This window comes from Colius striatus, chromosome 28 (genome assembly GCF_028858725.1).
Source record: "Colius striatus isolate bColStr4 chromosome 28, bColStr4.1.hap1, whole genome shotgun sequence".
Taxonomy (NCBI): Eukaryota; Metazoa; Chordata; class Aves; order Coliiformes; family Coliidae; genus Colius; species Colius striatus.
In genome coordinates, this window is record NC_084786.1 from 3195030 (window position 1) to 3207498 (window position 12469).

Sequence of the window (12469 nt, forward strand, 5' to 3'; positions counted from 1 at the left end):
TGCCAGGGAGGGTAGACCTGGCGGCAGCCCGGCCGCAACGTTCTTTCGGTTGGGTAGACCTGGCGTCGACCTTGCCGCTATGAGTTCCGACGGGGTAGACCTGGCCGCAACTTAACCCCCCTTCTCCCCCCCCCCCGCGCCCCCCCGCCGATTTGCCAGGGAGGGTAGACCTGGCGGTAGCCCCGCCGCTTTTGGGGTTGGGGTTTTTTTCCGCCTACGAGGGGGTAGACCTGGCGACGACCTTGCCGCTATGATGTTCCCGGCGGGGTAGACCCGGCCGAAACCGAACCCCCCGCCCCCCCCTTTTCCTCCCCCCCCCACCCCCGCCGAATTGCCAGGGTAGGTAGACCTGGCGGTAGCCCCGCCGCATTTGGGGTGGTTTTTTGGTTTTTTTTGTTGTTTTTTTTTTTTTTTTTTTCCCCCCCGCCTACGAGCGGGTAGACCTGGCAGCCCGGACGCCACGTTCTTTCGGAGGGGTAGACCTGGCGACGACCTTGCCGCTATGATTTCCGGCGGGGTAGACCTGGCCGCAACCTAACCCCCCTTCTCCCCCCCGCCCCCCCCGCGCCCCCCGCCGATTTGCCAGGGAGGGTGGACCTGGCGACAGCCCCGCCGCTATCAGCTGCCGGAGGGGTGGGAAGACCTGGCGAAAGACCCGCCGCTTTTTTTTTTTTTTTTTTTTCCCCCGCCTACGAGGGGCAAGACCTGACAGCCCAGCCGCCACGTTCTTTCGGATGGGTAGACCTGGCGACGACCTTGCCGCTATGATTTGCCGGCGGGGATGACCTGGCCGAAACCGAACCCCCGCCCCCCCCCCCCCCTTCCCCCCCCCCGCCGATTTGCCAGGGAACGTAGACGTGGCGGAAGCCCCGCCGCTTTTGGGGTTTTTTTTTCCGCCTACGAGGGGGTAGACCTGGCGACGACCTTGCCGCTATGATTTGCCAGCGGGGTAGACCTGGCCGCAACCGAACTCTTCTTTCCCCCCCAACCTCCCCCCCTCGCCGATTTGCCAGGGAGGGTGGACCTGGCGACAGCCCCGCCGCTATGATGTTCCCGAGGGGTAGACCTGGCAGCCCAGGCCGCCGCGTTCTTTCGGAGTGGTAGACCTGGCGACGATCTTGCCGCTGTTACCGGCGGGGTAGACCTGGCCGAACCCGAACCCCCCGCCCCCCCCTTCCCCCCCCCCCCCTTCCCCCCCTACCCCTCCGCCGACTTGCCAGGGTAGGTAGACCTGGCGGTAGCCCCGCCGCTTTTGGGGTGTTTTTTTTTTAGTTTTTTTTATTTTTTTTTATTTTTTTTTTCCCCCCGCCGACGAGGGGGTAGACCTGGCAGCCCGGACGCCACGTTCTTTCGGAGGGGTAGACCTGGCGACGACCTTGCCGCTATGATTTCCGGCGGGGTAGACCTGGCCGCAACCTCACCCCCCTTCTCCCTCCCCCCGCGCCCCCCCCGCGCCCCCCCGCCGATTTGCCAGGGAGGGTGGACCTGGCGACAGCCCCGCCGCTATGTTTTTAATCATCACACACGCGCAAATTAAAACTCCTGGCCCTGGAAATGACTTCCGCCGATGTGTGTGTCCATTGAGCGTTGATTGCTCTTAGCGTAGCAACAAACTGTAATACATGAATTAAAACTGAATGAAGAGGATTCATCCCAATTCGATTCTTAATTCAAAGGTAGTTAGCTAGTGGGGTTTTTTGTTTTGTTTTTTTTTTTTTTTTTTTTTTTTTTTTACTCATAAACAAATGAACTTCATCAGCTAATTGTCTAGTGACAATGAATTAACTAAGTAACGAATTCAAAGATAACCATTTAGCTTACCTCGTCGAGGATGCCGCCTGGCCGCAGAATCTTCCGAGCAAACAAAAACACGCGCATGCCGCTTGCACCCCGTTCCTCTTTTCTTATTGTTCCTTTGCCCGCCCAAACCTTGCAAACAGACGCCTGCTGCGGGCCCTGGGTCCGTTGCCCCTCTCCGCCGTCACCCCGACAACGGGTTCATTGTGACGCAGGCCGTCCCCCGCCCAAACCTTGGAAACCCAGGCCTGCTGCGGGCCCTGGGTCCGTTGCCCCTCTCTGTCGTCACCCCGACAACGACTTCCCTGTGACGCAGGCCGCCCCCTGACCAAACCTTGCAAACCCAGGCCTGCTGCGGGCCCGGGGTTTTGTTCCCCTCTCCACCGTCACCCCGACAACGACTTCCCTGTGACGCAGGCCGTCCCCCGCCAAAACCTTGAAAACTCAGGCCTGCTATGGGCCCGGGGTCTCTTGCCCCTCTCCGCCGTCACCCCGACAACGGGTTCATTGCGACGCAGGCCGCCCCTGACCAAACCTAGAAAACCCAGGCCTGCTGCGGGCCCTGGGTCCGTTGCCCCTCTCCGCCGTCACCCCCGACAACGGGTTCATTGTGACGCAGGCCGTCCCCCGCCCAAACCTTGCAAACCCAGGCCTGCTATGGGCCCGGGGTCTTTTGCCCGTCTCCACCGTCACCCCGACAACGGGTTCATTGTGACGCAGGCCCCCCCCCGACAAAACCTTGCAAACCCAGGCCTGCTGCGGGCCTGGGGTTTGTTGCCCCCCTCCTCCGTCACCCCGACATCGGCTTCCTTGGGCAGTACCTGATCGCAGTACCTGATTGGGTGCAGGACCCTCCCGACTTAGCCGAACGGCCCTGAGGACGAGGAGCTGCTTCGCTGCTCCTTTCCAGGGAATGGGGTCGACTGGGAGCTGACACGAGCGCATCACACGGACACACGCATGCATGGGGCGCATCGACGCGGCCGATGACACGGGCTGCAAGACAACAAGGTGGCGTTATCAACACAGTTGCAAACCTTTTCTTGTCCCTTCCTGGCTTTCGGACTCCTCACCCACTGCCGCCCTCCGCTGCAGGCCCACGGTCCGTTGCCCCTCTCCGCCGTCACCCCGACAACGGGTTCATTGTGACGCAGGCCGTCCCCCGCCGAAACCTTGCAAACCCAGGCCCGCTGCGAGCCTGGGGACCGTTGCCCCTCTCCGCTGTCACCCCGACAACGGGTTCATTGTGACACAGGTCGCCCCCGCCCAGACCTTGCAAACGGACGCCTGCTGCGGGCCCTGGGTCCGTTGCCCCTCTCCGCCCTCACCCCGACAACGGGTTCATTGTGACGCAGGCCGCCCCTGACCAAACCTTTAAAACCCAGGCCTGCTGCGGGCCTGGGGACCGTTGCCCCTCTCCGCTGTCACCCCGACAACGGGTTCATTGTGACGCAGGCCGCCCCTGACCAAACCTTGAAAACCCAGGCCCGGTGCGGGCCCGGGGTTTTGTTCCCCTCTCCGCCGTCACCCCGACAACGACTTCCCTGTGACGCAGGCCGTCCCCTGCCCAAACCTTGAAAACCCAGGCCTGCTATGGGCCCGGGGTCCGTTGCCCCTCTCCACCGTCACCCCGACAACGGGTTCATTGTCACGCAGGTCCCCCCCCGACAAAACCTTGCAAACCCAGGCCTGCTGCGGGCCCGGGGTTTGTTGCCCCCCTCCTCCGTCACCCCGACATCGGCTTCCTTGGGCAGTACCTGATCGCAGTACCTGATTGGGTGCAGGACCCTCCCGACTTAGCAGAACGGCCCTGAGGACGAGGAGCTACTTCGCTGCTCCTTTCCAGGGAATGGGGTCGACTGGGAGCCGACACGAGCGCATCACACGGACACACGCAGGCATGGGGCGCATCGACGCGGCCGATGACGCGGGCTGCAAGACAACAAGGCGGCATTATCAACACAGTTGCAAACCTTTTCTTGTCCCTTCCTGGCTTTCGGACTCCTCACCCACTGCCGCCCTCCGCTGCAGGCCCACGGTCCGTTGTCCCTCTCCTCCGTCACCCCGACAAGGGGTTCATTGTGACGCAGGCCGCCCCCGCCCAAAACTTGCAAGCCCAGGCCTTCTGCGGGCCTGGAGTTTGTTGCCCCTCTCCGCCGTCACCCCGACAACGGGTTCATTGTGACACAGGTCGACCCCGCCCAGACCTTGCAAACGGACGCCTGCTGCGGGCCCTGGGTCCGTTGCCCCTCTCCGCCGTCACCCCGACAACGGGTTCATTGTGACGCAGGCCGCCCCTGACCAAACCTTGAAAACCCAGGCCTGCTGCGGGCCTGGGGACCGTTGCCCCTCTCCGCTGTCACCCCGACAACGGGTTCATTGTGACGCAGGCCGCCCCTGACCAAACCTTGAAAACCCAGGCCCGGTGCGGGCCCGGGGTTTTGTTCCCCTCTCCGCCGTCACCCCGACAACGGCTTCCTTGTGACGCAGGCCGTCCCCCGCCCAAACCTTGCAAACCCAGGCCTGCTGCGGGCCCTGGGTCCGTTGCCCCTCTCCGCCGTCACCCCGACAACAGGTTCATTGTGACGCAGGCCGCCCCCGACAAAACCTTGCAAACCCAGGCCTGCTGCGGGCCCTGGGTCCGTTGCCCCTCTCCGCCCTCACCCCGACAACGGGTTCATTGTGACGCAGGCCGTCCCCCGCCGAAACCTTGGAAACCCAGGCCTGCTGCGGGCCCTGGGTCCGTTGCCCCTCTCCGTCGTCACCCCGACAACGACTTCCCTGTGACGCAGGCCGCCCCCTGACCAAACCTTGCAAACCCAGGCCTGCTGCGGGCCCGGGGTTTTGTTCCCCTCTCCGCCGTCACCCCGACAACGACTTCCCTGTGACGCAGGCCGTCCCCCGCCAAAACCTTGAAAACTCAGGCCTGCTATGGGCCCGGGGTCTCTTGCCCCTCTCCGCCGTCACCCCGACAACGGGTTCATTGTGACGCAGGCCGTCCCCCGCCCAAACCTTGCAAACCCAGGCCTGCTATGGGCCCGGGGTCTTTTGCCCGTCTCCACCGTCACCCCGACAACGGGTTCATTGTGACGCAGGCCCCCCCCCGACAAAACCTTGCAAACCCAGGCCTGCTGCGGGCCTGGGGTTTGTTGCCCCCCTCCTCCGTCACCCCGACATCGGCTTCCTTGGGCAGTACCTGATCGCAGTACCTGATTGGGTGCAGGACCCTCCCGACTTAGCCGAACGGCCCTGAGGACGAGGAGCTGCTTCGCTGCTCCTTTCCAGGGAATGGGGTCGACTGGGAGCTGACACGAGCGCATCACACGGACACACGCATGCATGGGGCGCATCGACGCGGCCGATGACACGGGCTGCAAGACAACAAGGTGGCGTTATCAACACAGTTGCAAACCTTTTCTTGTCCCTTCCTGGCTTTCGGACTCCTCACCCACTGCCGCCCTCCGCTGCAGGCCCACGGTCCGTTGCCCCTCTCCTCCGTCACCCCAACAACGGGTTCATTGTGACACAGGTCGCCCCCGCCCAGACCTTGCAAACGGACGCCTGCTGCGGGCCCTGGGTCCGTTGCCCCTCTCCGCCGTCACCCCAACAACGGGTTCATTGTGACGCAGGCCGCCCCTGACCAAACCTTGAAAACCCAGGCCTGCTGCGGGCCTGGGGACCGTTGCCCCTCTCCGCTGTCACCCCGACAACGGGTTCATTGTGACGCAGGCCGCCCCTGACCAAACCTTGAAAACCCAGGCCCGGTGCGGGCCCGGGGTTTTGTTCCCCTCTCCGCCGTCACCCCGACAACGACTTCCCTGTGACGCAGGCCGTCCCCTGCCCAAACCTTGAAAACCCAGGCCTGCTATGGGCCCGGGGTCCGTTGCCCCTCTCCACCGTCACCCCGACAACGGGTTCATTGTCACGCAGGTCCCCCCCGACAAAACCTTGCAAACCCAGGCCTGCTGCGGGCCCGGGGTTTGTTGCCCCCCTCCTCCGTCACCCCGACATCGGCTTCCTTGGGCAGTACCTGATCGCAGTACCTGATTGGGTGCAGGACCCTCCCGACTTAGCAGAACGGCCCTGAGGACGAGGAGCTACTTCGCTGCTCCTTTCCAGGGAATGGGGTCGACTGGGAGCCGACACGAGCGCATCACACGGACACACGCAGGCATGGGGCGCATCGACGCGGCCGATGACGCGGGCTGCAAGACAACAAGGCGGCATTATCAACACAGTTGCAAACCTTTTCTTGTCCCTTCCTGGCTTTCGGACTCCTCACCCACTGCCGCCCTCCGCTGCAGGCCCACGGTCCGTTGTCCCTCTCCTCCGTCACCCCGACAAGGGGTTCATTGTGACGCAGGCCGCCCCCGCCCAAAACTTGCAAGCCCAGGCCTTCTGCGGGCCTGGAGTTTGTTGCCCCTCTCCGCCGTCACCCCGACAACGGGTTCATTGTGACACAGGTCGACCCCGCCCAGACCTTGCAAACAGACGCCTGCTGCGGGCCCTGGGTCCGTTGCCCCTCTCCGCCGTCACCCCGACAACGGGTTCATTGTGACGCAGGCCGCCCCTGACCAAACCTTGAAAACCCAGGCCTGCTGCGGGCCTGGGGACCGTTGCCCCTCTCCGCTGTCACCCCGACAACGGGTTCATTGTGACGCAGGCCGCCCCTGACCAAACCTTGAAAACCCAGGCCCGGTGCGGGCCCGGGGTTTTGTTCCCCTCTCCGCCGTCACCCCGACAACGGCTTCCTTGTGACGCAGGCCGTCCCCCGCCCAAACCTTGCAAACCCAGGCCTGCTGCGGGCCCTGGGTCCGTTGCCCCTCTCCGCCGTCACCCCGACAACAGGTTCATTGTGACGCAGGCCGCCCCCGACAAAACCTTGCAAACCCAGGCCTGCTGCGGGCCCTGGGTCCGTTGCCCCTCTCCGCCCTCACCCCGACAACGGGTTCATTGTGACGCAGGCCGCCCCTGACCAAACCTTGAAAACCCAGGCCTGCTGCGGGCCCTGGGTCCGTTGCCCCTCTCCGCCGTCACCCCGACAACGGGTTCATTGTGACGCAGGCCGTCCCCCGCCGAAACCTTGGAAACCCAGGCCTGCTGCGGGCCCTGGGTCCGTTGCCCCTCTCCGTCGTCACCCCGACAACGACTTCCCTGTGACGCAGGCCGCCCCCTGTCCAAACCTTGCAAACCCAGGCCTGCTGCGGGCCCGGGGTTTTGTTCCCCTCTCCGCCGTCACCCCGACAACGACTTCCCTGTGACGCAGGCCGTCCCCCGCCAAAACCTTGAAAACTCAGGCCTGCTATGGGCCCGGGGTCTCTTGCCCCTCTCCGCCGTCACCCCGACAACGGGTTCATTGTGACGCAGGCCCCCCCCCGCCCAAACCTTGCAAACCCAGGCCTGCTATGGGCCCGGGGTCTTTTGCCCGTCTCCACCGTCACCCCGACAACGGGTTCATTGTGACGCAGGCCCCCCCCCGACAAAACCTTGCAAACCCAGGCCTGCTGCGGGCCCGGGGTTTGTTGCCCCCCTCCTCCGTCACCCCGACATCGGCTTCCTTGGGCAGTACCTGATCGCAGTACCTGATTGGGTGCAGGACCCTCCCGACTTAGCCGAACGGCCCTGAGGACGAGGAGCTGCTTCGCTGCTCCTTTCCAGGGAATGGGGTCGACTGGGAGCTGACACGAGCGCATCACACGGACACACGCATGCATGGGGCGCATCGACGCGGCTGATGACACGGGCTGCAAGACAACAAGGCGGCGTTATCAACACAGTTGCAAACCTTTTCTTGTCCCTTCCTGGCTTTCGGACTCCTCACCCACTGCCGCCCTCCGCTGCAGGCCCACGGTCCGTTGCCCCTCTCCTCCGTCACCCCGACAACGGGTTCATTGTGATGCAGGCCGCCCCCGCCCAAACCTTGCAAGCCCAGGACTGCTGCGGGCCTGGGGTTTGTTGCCCCTCTCCTCCGTCACCCCGACAACGGGTTCATTGTGACGTAGGCCGCCCCCGCCCAAGTTTAGCAAACGCACGGCTGCTGCAGGCCGTGGGTCCGTTGTCCATCTCCGCCGTCACCCTGAAAACGGCTTCCTTGTGATGCAGGTCGCCCCCGACCAAACCTTGCAAACCCAGGCCCGCTGCAGGCCCTGGGTCCATTGCCCCTCTCTGCCGCCACCCCGACAACGGCTTCCTTGTGACCCAGGCTGCCGCCGCCCAAACCCTGCAAACCCAGGCCTGCTGCGGGCCCGGGATCCGTTGCCCCTCTCCGTCGTCACCCTGAAAACGGATTCATTGTGACGCAGGCCGTTCCCCGCCGAAACCCTGCAACCCGAGGGCCGCTGAGGGCCCGGCTTATGTTATCCCGTCTCCGCCGTCATGCCGACAACGCGTTCATTGTGATGCAGGCCGTCCCTCCACTCACGCTGCACCCCGTGACCTGCTGCGATCCTAGCTGCCGTTACCCTGTCTCCACCCTCATGCCCTCAACAGGTACATTGCGATGCAGGTTGCCCCCGCCCAAAGCCCGCACCCCGTGGCCCGCAGCGAGCCCGGCCGCCATTACCCCATCTCCACTGTCACCCTGGCAACAGGTCCATTGTGACACAGGTTTCCCCTATGAGCCCAGCCGCCGTTCTTTGTCTCCACCGCACCTCCCCCCATCCCCCCGACAACCCCACATACTACTCACTGTGATATAGGCTATTCCCCTCCCCGCCCCAGCCCTGCACCCTGTGGCTTGCTGCAAACCCGGCCGCCATTAATCCCTCTCCACCGTCACCCCGATAAAAGGTTCATTGTGACACATGCTGCCTATTGGAGCCTGGCTGCCCTTCCCTGTCTCCGCCGCGCCCACCCCCTCCCCAAACCCCACCGCCCCCCCACCCCGTGCCTCAACCCCCCCCCCCGCCCGCCAGCCTCCCTTCTCTGCCCCACCCCTCCTCGTCGGCCTCGCACACGGTTCACTGTGACACAGGAACACACACACCCCCCCACCCCCCCCCCCCGATTCCTGGACCGTGTGGCTTGCTTCCTTGCCCAGCCGCCCCTACGGGAAGTTGAAGCGGGGAGACTTTAGGACCCAGCGCCGTCTCTGTCTCCTCACTCCTGTCCCTGCCCACCGTTGCCGGCTTTGCCACCGCCGCGGGGAGACTTTAGGACCCAGCGGCGTCTCTGTCTCCTCACTCCTGTCCCTGCCCACCGTTGCCGGCTTTGCCACCGCCGCGGGGAGACTTTAGGACCCAGCGGCGTCTCTTCCTGTTTCCCAGCCGCGCGGCAGAAGGGAGTCCCGGCGCCGTGCAGTCTCGACCCCGGGCTCCCGGGGCACAAGCCCGTGCTCCTGCCCCGACTCCCGCGTTTCTTTCTCAGTCAGTCACTCGCCCTGCTGCAGTCCTGCCTGCCGCCCGCCCCCCCTTGTACTCCACCTGCTGCCACGAGTTGAAAAACAAACGAACGCTGAGCCGGGGGTGGGGGTGGGGGTGGGGGTGTGTGTGGGGGGGAAGGGATAAAAGCCCAAAACCCCCAAAACTCTCTCAACTGACCTAAACAGAAATCTTTGTCAAAAGGGAAACCATCTCTTCTTCAGCCTACCTTTCCACCAGACTCCGGCTCGCCGACCGCCCTGTTGCCTTCCCTTGTGCCAGACCACCCCCCTCCTTTCCCCTGCCGCTGCTGGCGCCACAAATGAGCCCGTGACCCTTGGCTAGGCGGGAAATGCCGCCCACTCCTCCCTGAAGGAGGATCCAGCTACCTCTCTGCGCCTTCCCCCGCCCCCCCTCCTCGGGGGCGCCAGACAGACTGCTTGGAGAGGAGAAGCACCTGACCTCCTCAGGGCGGGAGAGAGAGGAAGGGGGGGGGGGGTGGGCGGGGGGGGTGGTGCTCGCGCGCTTATCTGTGTGTATGTCTGTTTGGGGGGGGAAGCATGTATGTCTGAGTTGGCACCTGCAGACACATTTACAGCTGGTCAACGTATTTTATTCCCGGGAAATGAAGAAATAAATTCAAGCCGGAAAATAAAATTCCAAAAAAAACAACGGTAAAAAGTTTGGGGGGGGGGGGAGGAGAAGGAGTAGGGGGAGGAGGAGGAAGAAAAGAAAAGGAAAAATAAACCCTCGAGGCGCGGACTTGGCAGTGGGGCACCCCATCCGGAAGCAGAGACTCCTAACTCTCGAAAAAGTTGGGGTACGGGGTGAAAAGGTGCGTGGAAAGGTTGGTTTTACGCACAACCAGCTACAGCGGGTGCCACCAGGTGTCCACGGCTGCGAAAGTGTCGCCAGGTCTACCCGGCTCCGCAGCGCCACCCGGTCTCCCGGGCTCCGGCATTGTAGCCAGGTCTACCTGGCTCCGCAACGCCACCCGGCCTCCCGGGCTCTGGCGGTGTTCGCCAGGCCTACCGTGCTCCGCAGCGCCACCCGGTCTCCCGGGCTCCGGCGGTGTTTGCCCGGTCTACCCGGCTCCGCAGAACCACCCGATCTCCCTTTCCCCGCTCCGGCGGTGTTTGCCAGGCCTACCCGGCTCCGCGGCGCCACCCGGCCTCTCCGGCTCTGGCGGTGTTTGCACGGTCTACCCGGCTCCGATGAACCACCCGGTCCCCCTTCCCCGCTCCGGCGGTGCCGCCAGGCCTTCCCGGCTCCGCAGCGCCACCCTGCCCCTCCGGCTCCGGCGGTGTTTGCCCGGTCTACCCTGCTCCGCAGAACCTCCCGGTCCCCATTCCCCGCTCCGGCGGTGCCGCCAGGACTACCCGGCTCCGCAGCGCCACCCGGCCTCTCCGGCTCTGGCGGTGTTGGCCCGGTCTACCCGGCTCCGCAGAACCACCCGGTCCCCATTCCCCGCTCTGGCGGTGCCGCCATGCCTACCCGGCTCCGCAGCGCCACCCGGCCTCTCCGGCTCTCGCGGTGTTTGCCCGGTCTACCCCGCTCCGCAGAACCACCTGGTCTCCCTTTACGGCTCCGGCGGTGCCGCCGGGCGTACCCGGCTCCGCGGCGCCACCCGGCCTCTCCGGCTCTGGCGGTGTTTGCACGGTCTACCCGGCTCCGATGAACCACCCGGTCCCCCTTCCCCGCTCCGGCGGTGCCGCCGGGCGTACCCGGCTCCGCAGCGCCACCCGGCCTCCCGGGCTCCGGCGGTGTTAGCCCGGTCTACCCGGCTCCGCAGAACCACCCCGTCCCCCTTCCCTGCTCCGGCGGTGCCGCCAGGCCTTCCCGGCTCCGCAGCGCCACCCTGCCCCTCCGGCTCCGGCGGTGTTTGCCCGGTCTACCCTGCTCCGCAGAACCTCCCGGTCCCCATTCCCCGCTCCGGCGGTGCCGCCAGGACTACCCGGCTCCGCAGCGCCACCCGGCCTCTCCGGCTCTGGCGGTGTTGGCCCGGTCTACCCGGCTCCGCAGAACCACCCGGTCCCCATTCCCCGCTCTGGCGGTGCCGCCATGCCTACCCGGCTCCGCAGCGCCACCCGGCCTCTCCGGCTCTCGCGGTGTTTGCCCGGTCTACCCCGCTCCGCAGAACCACCTGGTCTCCCTTTACGGCTCCGGCGGTGCCGCCAGGCCTACCCGGCTCCGCAGCGCCGCACGGCCTCCCGGGCTCTGGCGGTGTTAGCCCGGTCTACCCGGCTCCGCAGAACCACCCGGTCCTCCTTTTCTGCTCCGGCGGTGCCGCCAGGCCTTCCCGGCTCCGCAGCGCCACCCTGCCCCTCCGGCTCCGGCGGTGTTTGCCCGGTCTACCCTGCTCCGCAGAACCTCCCGGTCCCCATTCCCCGCTCCGGCGGTGCCGCCAGGCCTACCCGGCTCTGCAGCGCCACCCGGCCTCTCCGGCTCTCGCGGTGTTGGCCCGGTCTACCCCGCTCCGCAGAACCACCTGGTCTCCCTTCACGGCTCCGGCGGTGCCGCCAGGCCTTCCCGGCTCCGCAGCGCCACCCGGCCTCCCGGGCTCCGGTGGTGTTAGCCCGGTCTACCCGGCTCCGCAGAACCACCCGGTCCTCCTTCCCCGCTCCGGCGGTGCCGCCAGGCCCACTCGGCTCTGCAGCTCCACCCGGCCTCTCCGGCTCTGGCGGTGTTGGCCCGGTCTACCCCGCTCCGCAGAACCACCTGGTCTCCCCGGCTCCGGCGGTGCCGCCAGGCCTACCCGGCTCCGCAGCGCCACCGTCTCCCGAGCTCTGGCGGTGTTGGCCAGCTCTTCCCGTATGCGCAGCACCACCCATTTTCTCTTTTCCGGTTCGGCGGTACCACCAGGCCTCCCCTTCTCCGGAGCGCTACCACCCGTTCTCCCTTTACGGCTCCGGCGGTGTCGCCAGGCCTACCCGGCTCTGCAGCGCCACCCGGCCTCCTGGGCTCCGGCGGTGTTAGCCAGGTCTACCGGGTTCCGTAGCGCCACCCGGTCACCCGTTCCCGCTCCTGCGGTGTAGCCAGGTCTACCCGTCTCCGCAGCGCCACCCGGTCTTGCGGTCTCCGTCGCTGTTGGTCAGGTCTACCCGTCTCCGCAGCGCCACCCGGTCTCCCGCGTTGTTTGCCAGGTCTACCCTGCTCCGCAGCGCCACCCGGTTTCCTCCTCGCTCTGGCGGAGCCGCCGTGCCTTCCCGGCTCCGAGATGCCGCCGGGTCTATTTATTTGCTCCGCCAGGTCCACCCTGCTCTGCATCGTTTCGCGGTCTACCCGGCACCGGCATGACGAGCCTTACGGACCTT